Raw genomic sequence first — 14697 nt, forward strand, 5'->3', positions numbered from 1 at the left:
TGTGTATACCAGCCACATCATATATTGAGTACTATGTGCGTGCGTACGTAGCGCATATGTATGAGAAAAAGAGGGAGAAAGAGAGAGTTATATATATATATATATATATAATTAATGTTTCTTGTATATCGTGACTTAAGCAAATATTCATACAACAGCGACGAGATTATGCATGATCGAGGTCCCATCTACCCGAATTTGTAAAGCGATGTTAGATATGTAGAGCAATGGGCTTACATTTCTCCGTTTTATATAATTACTTAAGCTTAATGAAAAATTTCCTCGAAACGTAATGACGGTCATAGATGTCCCAGAGCCGATTGAACTATGCGAAGTGAAACATAGTTATCTATATGGTTAGATTAAATTCCATTAGACTTACCAGCAATGATTTTTTAAGTCAGAGCTGTGCAATCAAACGCGATTAATCTAGAAGAAAACGCAATACCCTGAAGATAGTCGTTCGCTACTGAACAATAATTAATTGCATGAAAGTGGCTCATGCGCATATTTTCGTATATATACGTTAATATTGTTAAATAATTTATCAATACGTATACATTAAAACGTATTAATACGTTAATATACCCCCATAATTATTAAAGGAATAGTATTGGCTGTCGATGTATTTTCAGAAATGTTGTTGTTCATCACCACTATTTCGGTATGTAGATTGAAAGTAGTTCTAAGTGGAAGTAGATATTTTCATTAAGATTGCATATTTTGCATTCAAGGACAGTCGATCGATCTATAAAGAGCTAAGAGTTTTAGTTCGGTTTCAACAGACACATATTCGGCAATTTTACTACATCAAGTTTTCAGCCTAATATTACCAGTAAATAGACTTGTTATATAAGTTCTCAACTTCTTTTAGTGTGTGCACCAGTAAATGTATACTTCGAAAATTCTACATTAGGCGATGTTTAATCACGATTATATTTAGATTATATATTTATAATTAATAATTACATGAGAATTATAATTGTTACATATTTATACCTCATCCTATCGTTTGATGCAGCCGATTGGAGAATGGCATGAGCGGCCGTCCGCCTGTTCGTCCGTCAAATATGCACAAGTCTAAAAACTTGATTTGTGATACGTATAGTAGGTGGCGCAATTCAAGGGCCTGTTTGGACTGAACTGTATGGCCTAGCTAGATCAACTCATCCAGGCCTTTGAAAACAAATGCGAACTGTCGACTTGCGCTCGAAGGTATCACAAGAAGATTCACAATTGGCAAGAGCTGCTAACAACTAGCAATTGGTTGAGTCGCATGCTACCATATCGAAGCCCTTTCAACCTCTGCTCCCTGTAAGTTCAGTTCATTGAGTTTAACGCATCTGAGCAAACTAACGGCCAGTTCATGTTTCGTGATCCAGTTCATATGACGTGCCAAAAAAGCACGCCCCGACTCCCAAGACAATATTAGGAGGTAGAATTTGAGGTGTAGTGTCAAAGGGAAATTGGGCAAATGACGGATTTTTGAAAGACATGTTCCGACGGACAGAGTGGAAAACATTTTTGTTTTAGTGCTTATCTACCGTTTCCATTTCTTTATTTAAAGAGCCATTATATGTACTTCCCACTCATGTGCGAACGGTAGCCGTGTAGTGAGCTATAGACCTCAAGAAGAGGGTTTAACAATAATTTCTTTAGAATTGACTAAATTTCTTTTGTTAGTTACCTCTTTTAATGTGAGAGGCTACAATTTCACGGTATGCAAAAGTTGATTGCACAATGTTTCTGCGTCTTCTATCATATTAATTTATAGCTGTACTTGTGTAACCCCATGGCGGATATATATATACCATATGATATAATACCAACACTCAACACTGCGTGGAAACTGCTTCGGTAGTTTATAGCAATAAATAATAGAGCAAAAATATTAGTAATAAAGCTAAGAATTAGCCTACGATACAATATAAAAATATGCAAGACGGCAACATCAACGGCAAAGCCGGAATCAGGCATCCTATTCTGATAAGGTAAGGACGAGGTCAATTTTACTGCTCGAAACTGACGAAAGACAGTGGGCGGGCACCCATGTCCGTATGTCCAGTTGCACTGTTAAAACTCCCTTTACGTCTTTTGCCAATCTATACGTTCTATTTCGCCTGTAGTGGATTTACCCGTGGCCCTTCAGTCGTGCTGGCCGCCAGATTATGTTACGGACCTACAAAATCACACATGCGCAGATATGCAGTGTCATTCCAAAGCGCCACTCTACAGAGTATTGGAGCCACAGTTGGTAACATATTTGATTAAATGAAACGGATTCAGTGATTGCATTATGATGCACGTTCGCCACATCAATAAATGTCATATCAATATTCAAATGCATGCAAATTTTGCGTAGGATTAGCGATCACTTAGATATAACCCTAGTAAAAGGGGGAAAAGGTTAATGGAAAATTGACATCCTACATGTAAAAACTGGTAGCATCTAAAATGGATCCGATGCAACATTAGTAACAAGCAAACTTCCGCTTATTAGTGCAACAACAAATGTATTGAGCAACAATGATGAAATACAAGCAAATCCATGTCTATAAAAATAAAATAAAACGGATAAAAGTTTGAATAGATTGACGTTCTGCCTACAGGCCGTTCAATTTCATAGCCGTTATTTTGATAATTAATTATTTATCAGGACGCTATCGAAGAGAATGCCTTCAGTCAAGATGTGCTTTGTGAGTCTGTTATGCCCTTGATATGTTAAATGCCCCTCCCCCCCGTCAAGTAGTCCTAAAGAGACAGCTGTCATTCTCAATTTCACCACTCCATACTACACCAAATCACAATACACAACACCACCACACCGCAGCACACAATACCATACCATGGTGGCACACCATAACATCAATGTGTAATCGCCACAGACGGAGATTAACACACATGGGATGTAGAGGGATAGCTGGTAGGTGCCAATAAATACACACATACACACACGCACAAACGCACGCACGCACGCACGCGGCTACGCTCGACACGCACACGCCAACACGCACACGACACAGCACCGCGCACGCCGCGCACACACACACACACACACACACACACACACACACACACACACACACACACACACACACTGTGCAAACTAAATGTTTCTACTTTAATGAGTTAATGTTATTCAGAAAGTTTATACATTTAAGTAGGAACGAGTGCATAGATATCGATGCCATGGTGTGGATTACCTTTAAATGGAGGAAATTTCAATAGTTTTTCAATTGTATATTTTGTTAATATTATCATTTTATAGTAAAGGTAGTTATGGTCGCAGTGAGCGACTTCACGTGTAGGAGAAAGATGTTGACGAAACTACAGCCAATTTTCGACACAAAACTAGCACTACAGTAACTTCTGCACCTTCTTCTGAACATTCTACTGTAACTTCTACAAAGAGCTTATTGTTATTTGTCCAAGTGATAATTTCACCAAGTGCGTGACTATTGTAATAATATTTGTGGTGAAATAGCTCTTACGCGGCCTAAAATATAATTATAACTTAGCATGCTGAATCCATTGATCGAGCCGGTTTTAGCTGATGCTATATGGCACCATGACATCTGGTTTTGGCTGCCATTTCGGCTTTTTAGTCAGGTTTAGCTTATTGAAATGTGTGTCATTGGATTCCTGGCCCCAGAAAATGCATGTTTAGCACTTAAAATCAAATCTCTATGTTATTTAGAATCGGAGATATAGGGAAATATCAGTTGTATGGCGGTCATTTTGAAAAATGGCCGCCATGGAACCTTCCACCACCAGGATTCCTTAAGGGTTTTTATATGTTATAGAGGACATATTTCTGTGTATAAAACAGTTGACAAACTTTCTGTTGCAATTTGTCCGAGGTTGACCCCATTTTTTTCACGAAATGCCTGGACTACACCCCCCCCCCGAGCCAAGAAATGATATAGAATGCATGGCTATAATTCAAGAGCTAGATTTATTGAAGAGAGACAGAACAAAAAAAAAGCTTGTAAATTAAATTCAATAATTATATTTCACGAGCTCGTGTAGGATTTCGAAGATTTTTCGTATAAAAAAAATTACAGCAACAGAAACTTATTATTTACAAAATCTTCCCATTAAATTGTCAAACCGTCCGCAATTACTTGTCAACCTGCACAGATGTGACAACATTACAAAAACATATTTCATTACATTTTATTAATGAATTGCCAAAGATGTCTTAGATTATAGTCACACGTGCCCATATGTAAGTTTACGCATTGATATGTCTGCGCGCCTACGTACGTACGTTCCTGTTTATCTGTGCGTACACGCGTGCGTGCGTGCGTGCGTGCGTGCGTGCGGGTGTACGTGCGTGATTACGTACGTATCTGTGTAACTACAGGTGTGATCGGCCGAGGTGTGCCTTTTTTCGCCGAGATGAAGCTAGAGTGAGTGCAGCTATTCCCGTATTGCCAGCGCATGCATGCTGTTTTAACATATCTGCAGTTTAGAATTATAGACACTATACATAAGAGTACAATTCATAACCAGTATTCCTTATCTGTAACTGCGTTCATTACCGGTACGTACTAACAGCTTTGTGACATGCTTTAAAATCCACGCATTATTTAATCGTAATATCATGCTTAAACATAATTTAGCATGTCTGCAGTGTTGTATCAACTCAATTAATATACCAGAACGGCGATATGCGATTCCGATAAATTCAATTCCAATTTCGATCGCTATAAAAAATTACTTTGCGATTGTAATATATCGGCATTTAACTTGCTAAAGTTCCCACAATAAATACGACTTTCGTAATGGCATATTCCGCATACAGTAACGGAATCCTCTTGCAGTTTTCTAATCGTGCATTAATTATATCGGGGTTTCCCACCGCTGGCTACAATTCTAATACAAGAATACATTCAATTATTCTAGTTTCACATAAACACTTCCAAAATATATAACTCCCCACGCATTCAAGTGCGTTATTAAAGCTATCTCATAATCTGCTCACAAACCTAGCCCGTTAAAAATGCTTATATGGGCAAACGAATTAGAGCAAACCCAGAGAGCAATCTTAGAGCTAACGCGCACACATAACGTAGATATGATCAGATATTATGTTACACCACAAACATATCACGACTATAGTGTCAAAACTGCAGACATGGTCGTGCTATATCTTGATTACCCCTTACACTGCGACGGGTGGTTTTAGTGCATAGTGGATGGTTGAAATCAAGTAAGCTACACAGCATCCTCCGAGTGAACTCAATACGAATGAGTCGCTTGTGAATTTTACCCATCACTGTGCAAATAAAATACACAGCATCATTAGGTTACGCATACACAACATTCTCATTTTACAGGAACAAAGAAAATCTGACTCGCGTGGCACCTGTATGGTTCCATTCCTGCAATGACGCACTGAACGCACTGAATGCATGATGAACGCACTGACAACAATTTACGTCGTTTTGCTCACACGTTTATTCCGAGAACAATTTTACTCCGACACGGCACCACAAGCTCGGATGACTAGCAGAAGAATTCACCAAAGTTCATTAAGTACAATGAAAAAAGGAATTAATTGCCATTTGAAAATGGTAGTATATGTGAAAACGATGGGCTCTATATTCACTAGCAGAACGTGTTAGCAAAATTAAACATTCGTATTACAGCGTCCATGGAATAACTCGCGAGATTTTCATTGGTTGCATTAACCATTGCTTGTTAAGCATAGCGATGTGGAATACGGAGCCTAGAAATCGAATAGCAATTAAGTATCCAAATGCAGAATAAGCCACCAGGTCATCACTAATGACGAGAAACCGTTTTATCATTACATTACGCTATGTAATGATACAATCAGGATACAATTGTACAATTGATACAATCAATGAAATGATGCTGTAGTACAAGTACCAAAAACTGAGCATTTCTAACAAGAAACATCTATAAGCGTAATAGATATTTATCGCATATAATAATTATTTTCAAACGTTATGCCGCGTAATCATGTTGACATGCACGGTTGTACCTGAAAGGCACACATATTAGGTTATTAATTTTCACAGTCTCCCGATGATAATTAGACAGTGCTGCGGTACTTTGGTGCCTTCACTAAAATGAGATAAAACAGACAACAAATTGGTAAAGATTCCTATCTCTGGTTTGCGCGCCACTCGCTTTCTCTCTCTCCTTTACCCCCCCCTCCCTTCTCTCTATCGGCAACATCATAGCATTCGCTATGCGGTTTAATTATCATTAGACCAGCGGAACATCTCAGCGACCACAAGATTCAACTCGTAAAATTATAATAAAAATTAAACTCACTTTATTTACGGGCAATACAATCTAGGTTGGTGATACCGGGAAAATCTGAGGCATAAACACAGACAGGGAGTAGTGTAAAGATAAACAACGCGCAGCAGCAGCAGCAGCGCGATGAGCAGAGGCCGTCGTAATATGCGCAGGTGTTGATGCATTGCAGTGAGGTGATTGCAGATATTCTGTTCCTTTTCAGCACGTGCAGTTCCCTGATGACTGCAAACTCGTTGCTCTGTAAAGAGACAAACAACATCGACCTGAATCTGTTCCTGTGTCTGTCTGTCTGTGTGTGTGTGTGTGTGTGTGTGTGTGTGTGTGTGTGTGTGTGTGTGTGTGTGTGTGTGTGTGTGTGTGTGTGTGTGTGTGTGTGTGTGCGCGTTTGTGTGTGTGTAAGGCTGAAAATAATATAATAGCTAATTAAAATTGGTCCACAGCATGTCACGTGACATGAAATATTTCCTGTAATGTTGGCAGCTAGGGCATTACATAACAAAAACCGACCACTGAACTGTACATAATAACACCACTGACAGTTATTGCGCCGTGCAGAGGGTCACAACGACCTCATAACAGCGCATTACTTTTCAAACATCTTCGAGGGAGACCTGTTATAGACAGCACTGCAGCGAAATTAGTAATGAAACAAGCTCGAAATCCCTTTCGCCAGATATGGTATACAGCTGTATTCCTTCCCCAAGAATTCTAAAACTTTGTTTTAAACTGAACGTCAAACATGTGACGTCGTCACCACACTACCCCAAGTCCAATAAAAAGGTGGAGAACTCGGTAAAAACGTGTAAGCTATTGCTGAGAAAAGCTATTGAAAGCAAGTCAGATGTGTACCTACCTAGCTCTACTGGACTATCGCAATACTCCGTAGCATAAGTGCACACAGCACCGGCACAGCGAATATTTGGACACCGAACCCGCACATTACTACCAATGGCCCAGAGTTTGCTAGTTCCTGAACCGGACACGCCTTATATACACTGGGTTGATAAAAACTAAACATTGTCAGACAAGGCAGTACGACGAGCAGTAAAAATATCTGCCATGGCCGAAGCGTGGTGACGCTGCTCGCGGCAGACGCCCAGGAGAACAGCGAAGGTCACAAGGTCGAGTTCAGAGACTCGCGCTTATACCTGGTCAAGAGCGCCGGCACGCTATACCACTGCAACCGAACCCAAGCGCGTTCGACACCGTAAACAGTGAGGCCTGAACCAAATGACGTGGATTGAGATGAAGAATACATAGATAAATGTAGAGACCCAAATAATACAAGTTCTGGTGTATGCCACAGAGCAGAGTGCCCCCTACGTAGAGGACCACTTACCTACATCAGCCGCTTGGACGCAAACGTCATTATACGGGAACGTGTCAATATGGATGGACTACACGCGTGACAATGCGATCTGGTCGCACAGTTAGACCCTCTCGTTATGTCAATTACAGTACGACTTTAAACTTAAAAACGATTAAGTTAAAAAAAAGTTCAAACGAATAACTTTAAAAAAAGTTATTCAGATGTGTATTGATACCAAATACGTAACAGCTTCTCAGAAAGGGGAGAATGGAACGTGTATACAATCATCTATAATATTATGTGTCGTATCAAGAGCATATAAAGAAGCATTATTTATATGCTCTTGGTCGTATGCATAGCCTGGCAAAATTAAATACACCTCAGTGGTGTGGGATATAGCAGCAGCCAATAACTGCGCGTCTTCGTAATGCGCTGTAAATTAGCAGTAGTCAGTTCAAGCAGACGCCATTGCAAATGGAACAATACATCTTGTTTCTCGTTGAACGTTCTCTCTCTTCTACGCACTCGATCACGTTACACACCCTCTCCCACTTCTCCACCTCCTCTCTCTTTCTCCTTCCTTCTCTGTTTTTTTCTCTCTCCAATTCTTCCTGCTACCGCCCCTTTCCTCCTCCACATTCGTCCCATCTTCTCCATCTCGTCTACTGCCTCCCGTCGCATTCTATGTTCCCTTCGTTATTCGCTACCTTCTCTTTCTCATCCCATCTCCTTCTCCACTTTCTCCACCTCATATTCTGCTTTTCTTCCCTCGCCCCTCCTTACCTTCTTCAACCTTCTCTCCTCTACCTCAATTTACCACATTCTTCTCTCTCCTCATCTTCCCTCCCTCCCCATTCCCTGTGCCCTCCTCTTTTCACTTCATGGTAGCAAACCGAGCGTTAGTATTTGTAGCAAAATTTCCCGTCACCAATTTCCGGACACCGTGGTTAGAATCTAAAGCTACGGCGTAGAAAAAACCATCATTTGCGTGTGCATGAAAAACACGCGATGGCAGCTGTAGAGTAATTTCCACAGATTGCTACACTGACGACTACGGAAATATTTTTTCAAATTTTTTTCTATAAGATTACAATAAACTGCGTAGCGAATAAAAACTGCGGAAATCAAGCGCGGTGATGAATGCTTGCAAAATTCTTTCGAACAATTTTTTTTAAATAGATGTGATATTAATCACGTATATTCACGAAAGTATATGTTCCTTTAACTGTGCAAATCGCGTCCAATTAGCTCATCGTATCCAAGCACGCATCTATGCATGTAAGAGTTAGAGCGCGGCGTTTCGGCAGCAATATCAGCTTGGCGAGCGCGGATGCCCCAACCGCACATAAACGCAAAACCACCTATAGTTATAACGCGGTCTCGGTTCCAGTTTTTCTGCAGGAATTCCTTCAATTACCACTTTTAGTGCGTCATCTATTCCCCGACTCACAGTCGTCGATCAGCCGGGTAAATGATTGTAGGAAAGCGCCGGCTTCTCCACACTTATTGTTTACATTTATAATTTCCCATGAGTCTGCATGAGCTTCGCCGCACGGCGTAAGCAACCAATATAAATCTCGCCATATTCGCCGGGTGATATATTGGTGTCACCCGCCACCAGCTACCTGCGTCATCCCTTAGGGACCGGATTTGTTGACGCCAAACGCGCAGGTAGAGAACCACTCGGCTCTCATCCTTTCTGCAGCATAGTCCAGTTTTCGCCTAGCTCCTACACCCTATTCCAGCTATACCTCTCCACTCTACCGTCGACCTTACACCTTCACCCCGCCGAGCGTCTCCGTGAACCTTCTCTAAAGGAGGAACCTCCTCTTAGGAAGCTCCTCTTAGGAGGAACCTCCTCCTAAGATACGAAATTACTTGTATTCGATGACTTATTCTGCGTGTGTAGGCATCTGTGTAGTATCGTGAGTTGTGTTTGTTTAGATGTTAAAGTATTCTGTGATGTAATAGAAGCACGGAGAGTAGCTTTATAATACTGCGTTCGTGTCATCATTCGATCGTTCTATCGACGCAACCTGACGCTACCCTTAAAACGGGTGCCACTACCACACCTACTGAACCGTAGAACCTAGATCGGGAAGTAGAAGCCTTCCTTAGATGATTGATGGGCAAGTCCTTAACATTATACATTCCAAATACTCACAATTAGTTTGATTTAAACATTAACGATTGTTCATATTAAACCACATTAAAACACATTACGCAAACACTATCATCACAGTACACACGCATTGATCATTTGGATAGAACGCAATTCAACAAGGATATATGAAATGAAGCGATTTTGTTGAGCAATTAATTATGTTCTTTCTAAGCTAATATTAAAAAATAATTCCTAGTATTTGGCATCGCGAAAATAAAATTTTAATAGGAATGTTATGAATTAACAGGTCGAGTTGAATTGACAATGCACTGGTATTTACTTACGTAAGTGCGCTTACTCACACGTGTGTCATTTATTTACGCCAAAACTGAAAACGGTCGATTATTTTTCCACAGAGACAGCCATCCACCTACGCAGACATAAACACACGTACACCCTCTCGTACGCATGCACAATCCCTGACATTTACCCGTCCGTGAATCCCCACCATAGGTTCTCCCAGTATACCCATATAGACAGACACGCACGTCAGATTATATTGACACACGCACATACGCACATGCACGCTCACGCACCAGCACATGCTTTGTACATGCGTGTGCCTATGCACGTACAAAGAGCACACACACGGGCCGCGACACCGTTGTACATACACGCACACATCCAGCTAGCCAGTACACACACACATATACACACACACACACACGTACGCACCCCCCACACACATAAACACACAAACATACACACACACATGCATGCACGCACAGCACATACGCACGCACGCACGCACGCACGCACGTGCACGCACTCACACGCACAAGTACGCACCCACCCACAGGCACTTGGAGCGTTTATTATGTAGAGATATTAGCTATATATTTATGTGTCAGTGTGCAGCGGCAGCCATGGTGGCAGCCAGCGTTTGTTGCAGATGAGCATTTGGACGGCATTTGCAGAAAATTGTCGGCAATAATAGGTGAAAAATAGTATTAGAAACATTAAGACTTTGGTAGTAAATAGATTTCGTATTTATTTAGCATTATATTTTATTGAAACGCTCCAAGTGTCTGTGCACCACCCACGCACGCACGCGCACCCACGCACACGACCAGGTGCACGCGCGCAGCACGCATTCAGATAGACACGCACACCCATGCATTTAATTAATTCGCGGAGAGTGTGCTCATGCATGTGCACACAGCCAGACAAATAAACACACCCACGCACAGCCGGCCATCCAGCGGATATGCGATACTAGTATACTTCGTGAGACGTTATAGCGAGGCGCACCATGGTGGTGTGTCACACGGATGCTCGCAGGAATGAGTCTTCAGATGAGAGTTCATATTTATGCATTTCAGTAAAATTGCATTGACGACTGCTGCGGCGGTATTGGTAGTGTTGGTAAGGTACGACCATGACGCTGCAGCTCTTGTATCTGGCTTGTTCGGTGGCAACCGCAGCCTGACCCGCAGAGCGATTTTGTTGGGTAAAATCTCCTCTTTGCGAAAACGCTTGACGCTGCATGAAAACCGTTAAGTTCTTCTAAGTCGCATCTCACCCAGAGAGTATCTCTCCTAGTTCTGTGGCGACTATATTGTAAATACGCAAACGAGGTTATTACATCTACGTTATTATATATAACCACGATAGAGCATTTAAGTCTACTAACAATGTTACTTAGAAGTCGAAACATGAAAGCCCCAAAAGTCCAAAATACTGCTAGGCGGAACTGAAACACACTGACGATGAAGCAAAGACGATACACAACACGTCAATCAACATGATTCTTCAAGTAGTTTTGCCAGCATACTAAATTATATTGCTTGTTAGTACTCGGGTGCTCCCAAACGCGACCTTCGTAAACAAACAGCCAAATAGCCAAGCTTGTGGCGACTGTAATCCATAATGCAACGACTCAGCGATGCACGATTGAAAAGGCTTCCCGCCGTAGACGGGTAAAAAAAAAGTATAGTATATAATAAATAACTACATCCAGATACTCATTTTTGTTAACCTAACGGGTAGCCAGTGGAAGCAGTACAAGCCGTCGGATTGTTGAAGGATAGCAGGTCAGATAGAAACCCAACAAATTACGTGTAATAATCCTAGTAATGTTTAATCCTGCTCTTCGAGTATAAAACATTATTAGATAATATTAATAAATACTCTGGACGCATTTTAAACGCGCTTTAAGGCCGCTATTAGTATAGCTTCTTTTTTTTCGTCGACCAAGGTTGGCATGATGTTGCTTCCTTGAGTCGGGAACATTTTGTTCTTTACAAGGCTATACTAGTCCGGATTCGCCGCCCTCCGGGCCGGGTATTTTTATCGTGACACCATCATTATTAGTTACATCCTTCCCTATAGGCTATAGAATAATTGTGTGAAAATCGAGTCAGTGACACGCGGATGATGTAAATTTTACCAGTCATTTCTCAACCGTATTGCAAACGCCACTGGGTATATAGGTCCGTTTATATCGCGCTAGCGAGTTGGTTGGTTTATGCAGATAATCCGTATAAAATCGGCATAATATCAGTGACATATGAAGCCTAATAAAATTTTATGTTTAAGTTAGTATGTCACTATTGGCAGTCTACCTGCCAAACGGCCAACCGGCGGTGGACTTCTTATTCACTATACATGCATATTATATTTAATGCTTGCAAATACACAAATTATCTAAATTCGATTGTAAAAACTGTCTATGTGCATTAACCTAAACAAATAATAGTCCAGGACCTGGCTAAGATATGTATGCACATAATTTAGGAGAGGATATCTCAATTGTTATAAACTAATATGATCCCAAGGAACAACTTGGGATGTGTGCCAAAATCTCTATCCGGGGCGAACAACCCGAAAATGACCACGCCCTTTTAAAAATGGCCACGCCCTTTTTCATCAAAAGTGCTACTACCGACATAGCTGTATCTTCTAAACCGTTGGAGCTACAGATATTTTGAGGTGCTCAAAATGTTCAGAATGGCCATTACATGTCTATGGTGTCATAGAAGAGTGTAAAATTGGATATTTCACGAGAAAATGGCCAAGGTTAACTTATTACATACAAACAACTAACTACCTACATACTGGAATTGCCATATATTTATTAACTTAAACTTTCCGGACTTAGATCAGAGTTAGAACATTTGTGTCTTCTATAGAGAGCTTAAATGTTTCAAAGATCAGCAGGGAAATTGCCCAACAGCCAACAATACAACTTTTAACACCACATTAGTATCGGTAATGTTTATGTGTCACGCAAACCAGGGTCAGGAACACGAAGAGTAACACAACAGAGTCCACGTATGAGGATGGTGAGCAGTGTTCATTCAGTGATAGGGTTTTTACAACAATCACCTCCCTTGGATTTGCAGTACTTGCAACACTTGATCCCAGCTACCCTGCAGGGACACCCATTCTTGCGAGCACACTTGCCGCACGTGCAAGAATCTAGCAGGCCATCGGGTTTTGAGATGACAATCTCAGGAACTAATAAACTGCCCCTTCTTACAAAACCATAAGACTCGACATTCATAATCAAAGTGTCATCTCTAAATGGGGCTTGGACCCACAGCTGATGCTAGTGATAGGCTCTATGGATATGTTTGCTTCCATTATTTGAGGTGCAAGTGATTCTCTCAAAGTCAATCTTGAGGGCATTGCTATCAAATGCAGCGAGACGCAGGTCGTCAAATGTCTTCAGGTCTGTTGATGGTTTGGGACATTTGACAAAGAATGTTTCCGCCAGTTGTATTGAGCTTTCTGTTAGCTGTGGACAGTCGAAACTCAGGATCAGAGAAAAATTTTCCGGTTTGCGGACAGCGTTCATGGCTGCAAGTTTAGTTGATATCTTGCTGGTTGTATCGCACCCAGTCAGCGCATAGAGTGCTGGGAGACACTTTAAGACAGCTCGTCTCCCAGCGCTATGCAGATATCGTGGAGTAGTTATATTGATCTTTTCACTGCTCAGTTGCGGATGAGACAGGTCTTGGAGGCTAAGATTTCTCTAATTGACTGTGATGTGGTAAAACAGGCACACAAAGACATCTGTGTCACCTGATGACAGCATCATGGATGTAGCTCTTGACCGGTGACTTGGAATGTCCTGCACATGGAACATTATCCTGTCATCAGATTCCTCATGTCTGTAGTTGAGCCAAGGAAATGGAGATGCACACCCAGCTAACACCATCTATGCCTGTGGTGATATACCAAGGTATAGAGGTTTGGTGCCTTGGTAATTGGTGGTAAGCCACTCAACATATAATGCATGGAAAGCAGTTTTGCTGATGGAAGACGACCAAAAGTTCTCTAATACCACTGGCACATTTTGGTTCGGTGTTATCGCATCAAGGACAACCATTTCTTTTGACTTTCCTCTTCCCTCCCTCTCTCCATTCTTGATGCTGTCCTCTCTGTAAGCGTCGAAAACGATATGGATCTCACCAGTTGTGCCCAGCTTTGGTGACAATAGATGTCAAGGCAATAGCAAAGTCATGGAATGTCTTGACGGGCGGATCAAGCTTTTTTAACGGGACCTTTCTCACCAAGGCCATGAAGTCGATAACGATAACGATGGCGTGGGTGTGTGGGAATGTTTCTGGCTCTTTTTTATCTATCAGTAGGCACAACCTCAGCAGCTCAGTCCCAAGTTGTGATTTGGCACTCTTCTTCAAGTAACCATTTTTGTCAACCAAGAAGAACGCAGAGTTGGTGATCTCATGCTGGAGTAGTTCTTCAACAGTAAACCCCCGGTGACACCCATACTCAATAAACATGAGAGCTTTGATTGTCTCATTTTTGATGTCTGCTTTGGAAGCCAAATTCAAGCTGGTCTTACTCTTAGAGGACCTAAACTTAATTTTGCTAATAGTTGAGTGTATCGATATCGACTTATTTCTGAGTCGATCATCGATAAATTTAGCACATGCAGCACTGCCCTCCTTGATACAGCGCA

At 41.4% G+C, this 14697-nt stretch overlaps 1 protein-coding gene across 1 annotated transcript in view; it reads right to left on the reverse strand.

Annotated features, from left to right (window-relative positions):
• Positions 1-3985: 3985 nt before the first annotated feature.
• Positions 3986-14697, reverse strand: part of LOC106820942 (charged multivesicular body protein 4b-like) — a 61325-nt gene continuing 50613 nt past the window's right edge. The window contains exon 7 of the mRNA XM_014825552.1: positions 3986-6535. The gene's annotated coding sequence lies outside the window, so the exon portion shown is untranslated. The remainder of the gene's footprint in view (positions 6536-14697) is intronic.

The sequence above is a fragment of the Priapulus caudatus genome, unplaced genomic scaffold (genome assembly GCF_000485595.1).
Source record: "Priapulus caudatus unplaced genomic scaffold, Priapulus_caudatus-5.0.1 Scaffold53, whole genome shotgun sequence".
NCBI lineage: Eukaryota > Metazoa > Priapulida > Priapulimorpha > Priapulimorphida > Priapulidae > Priapulus > Priapulus caudatus.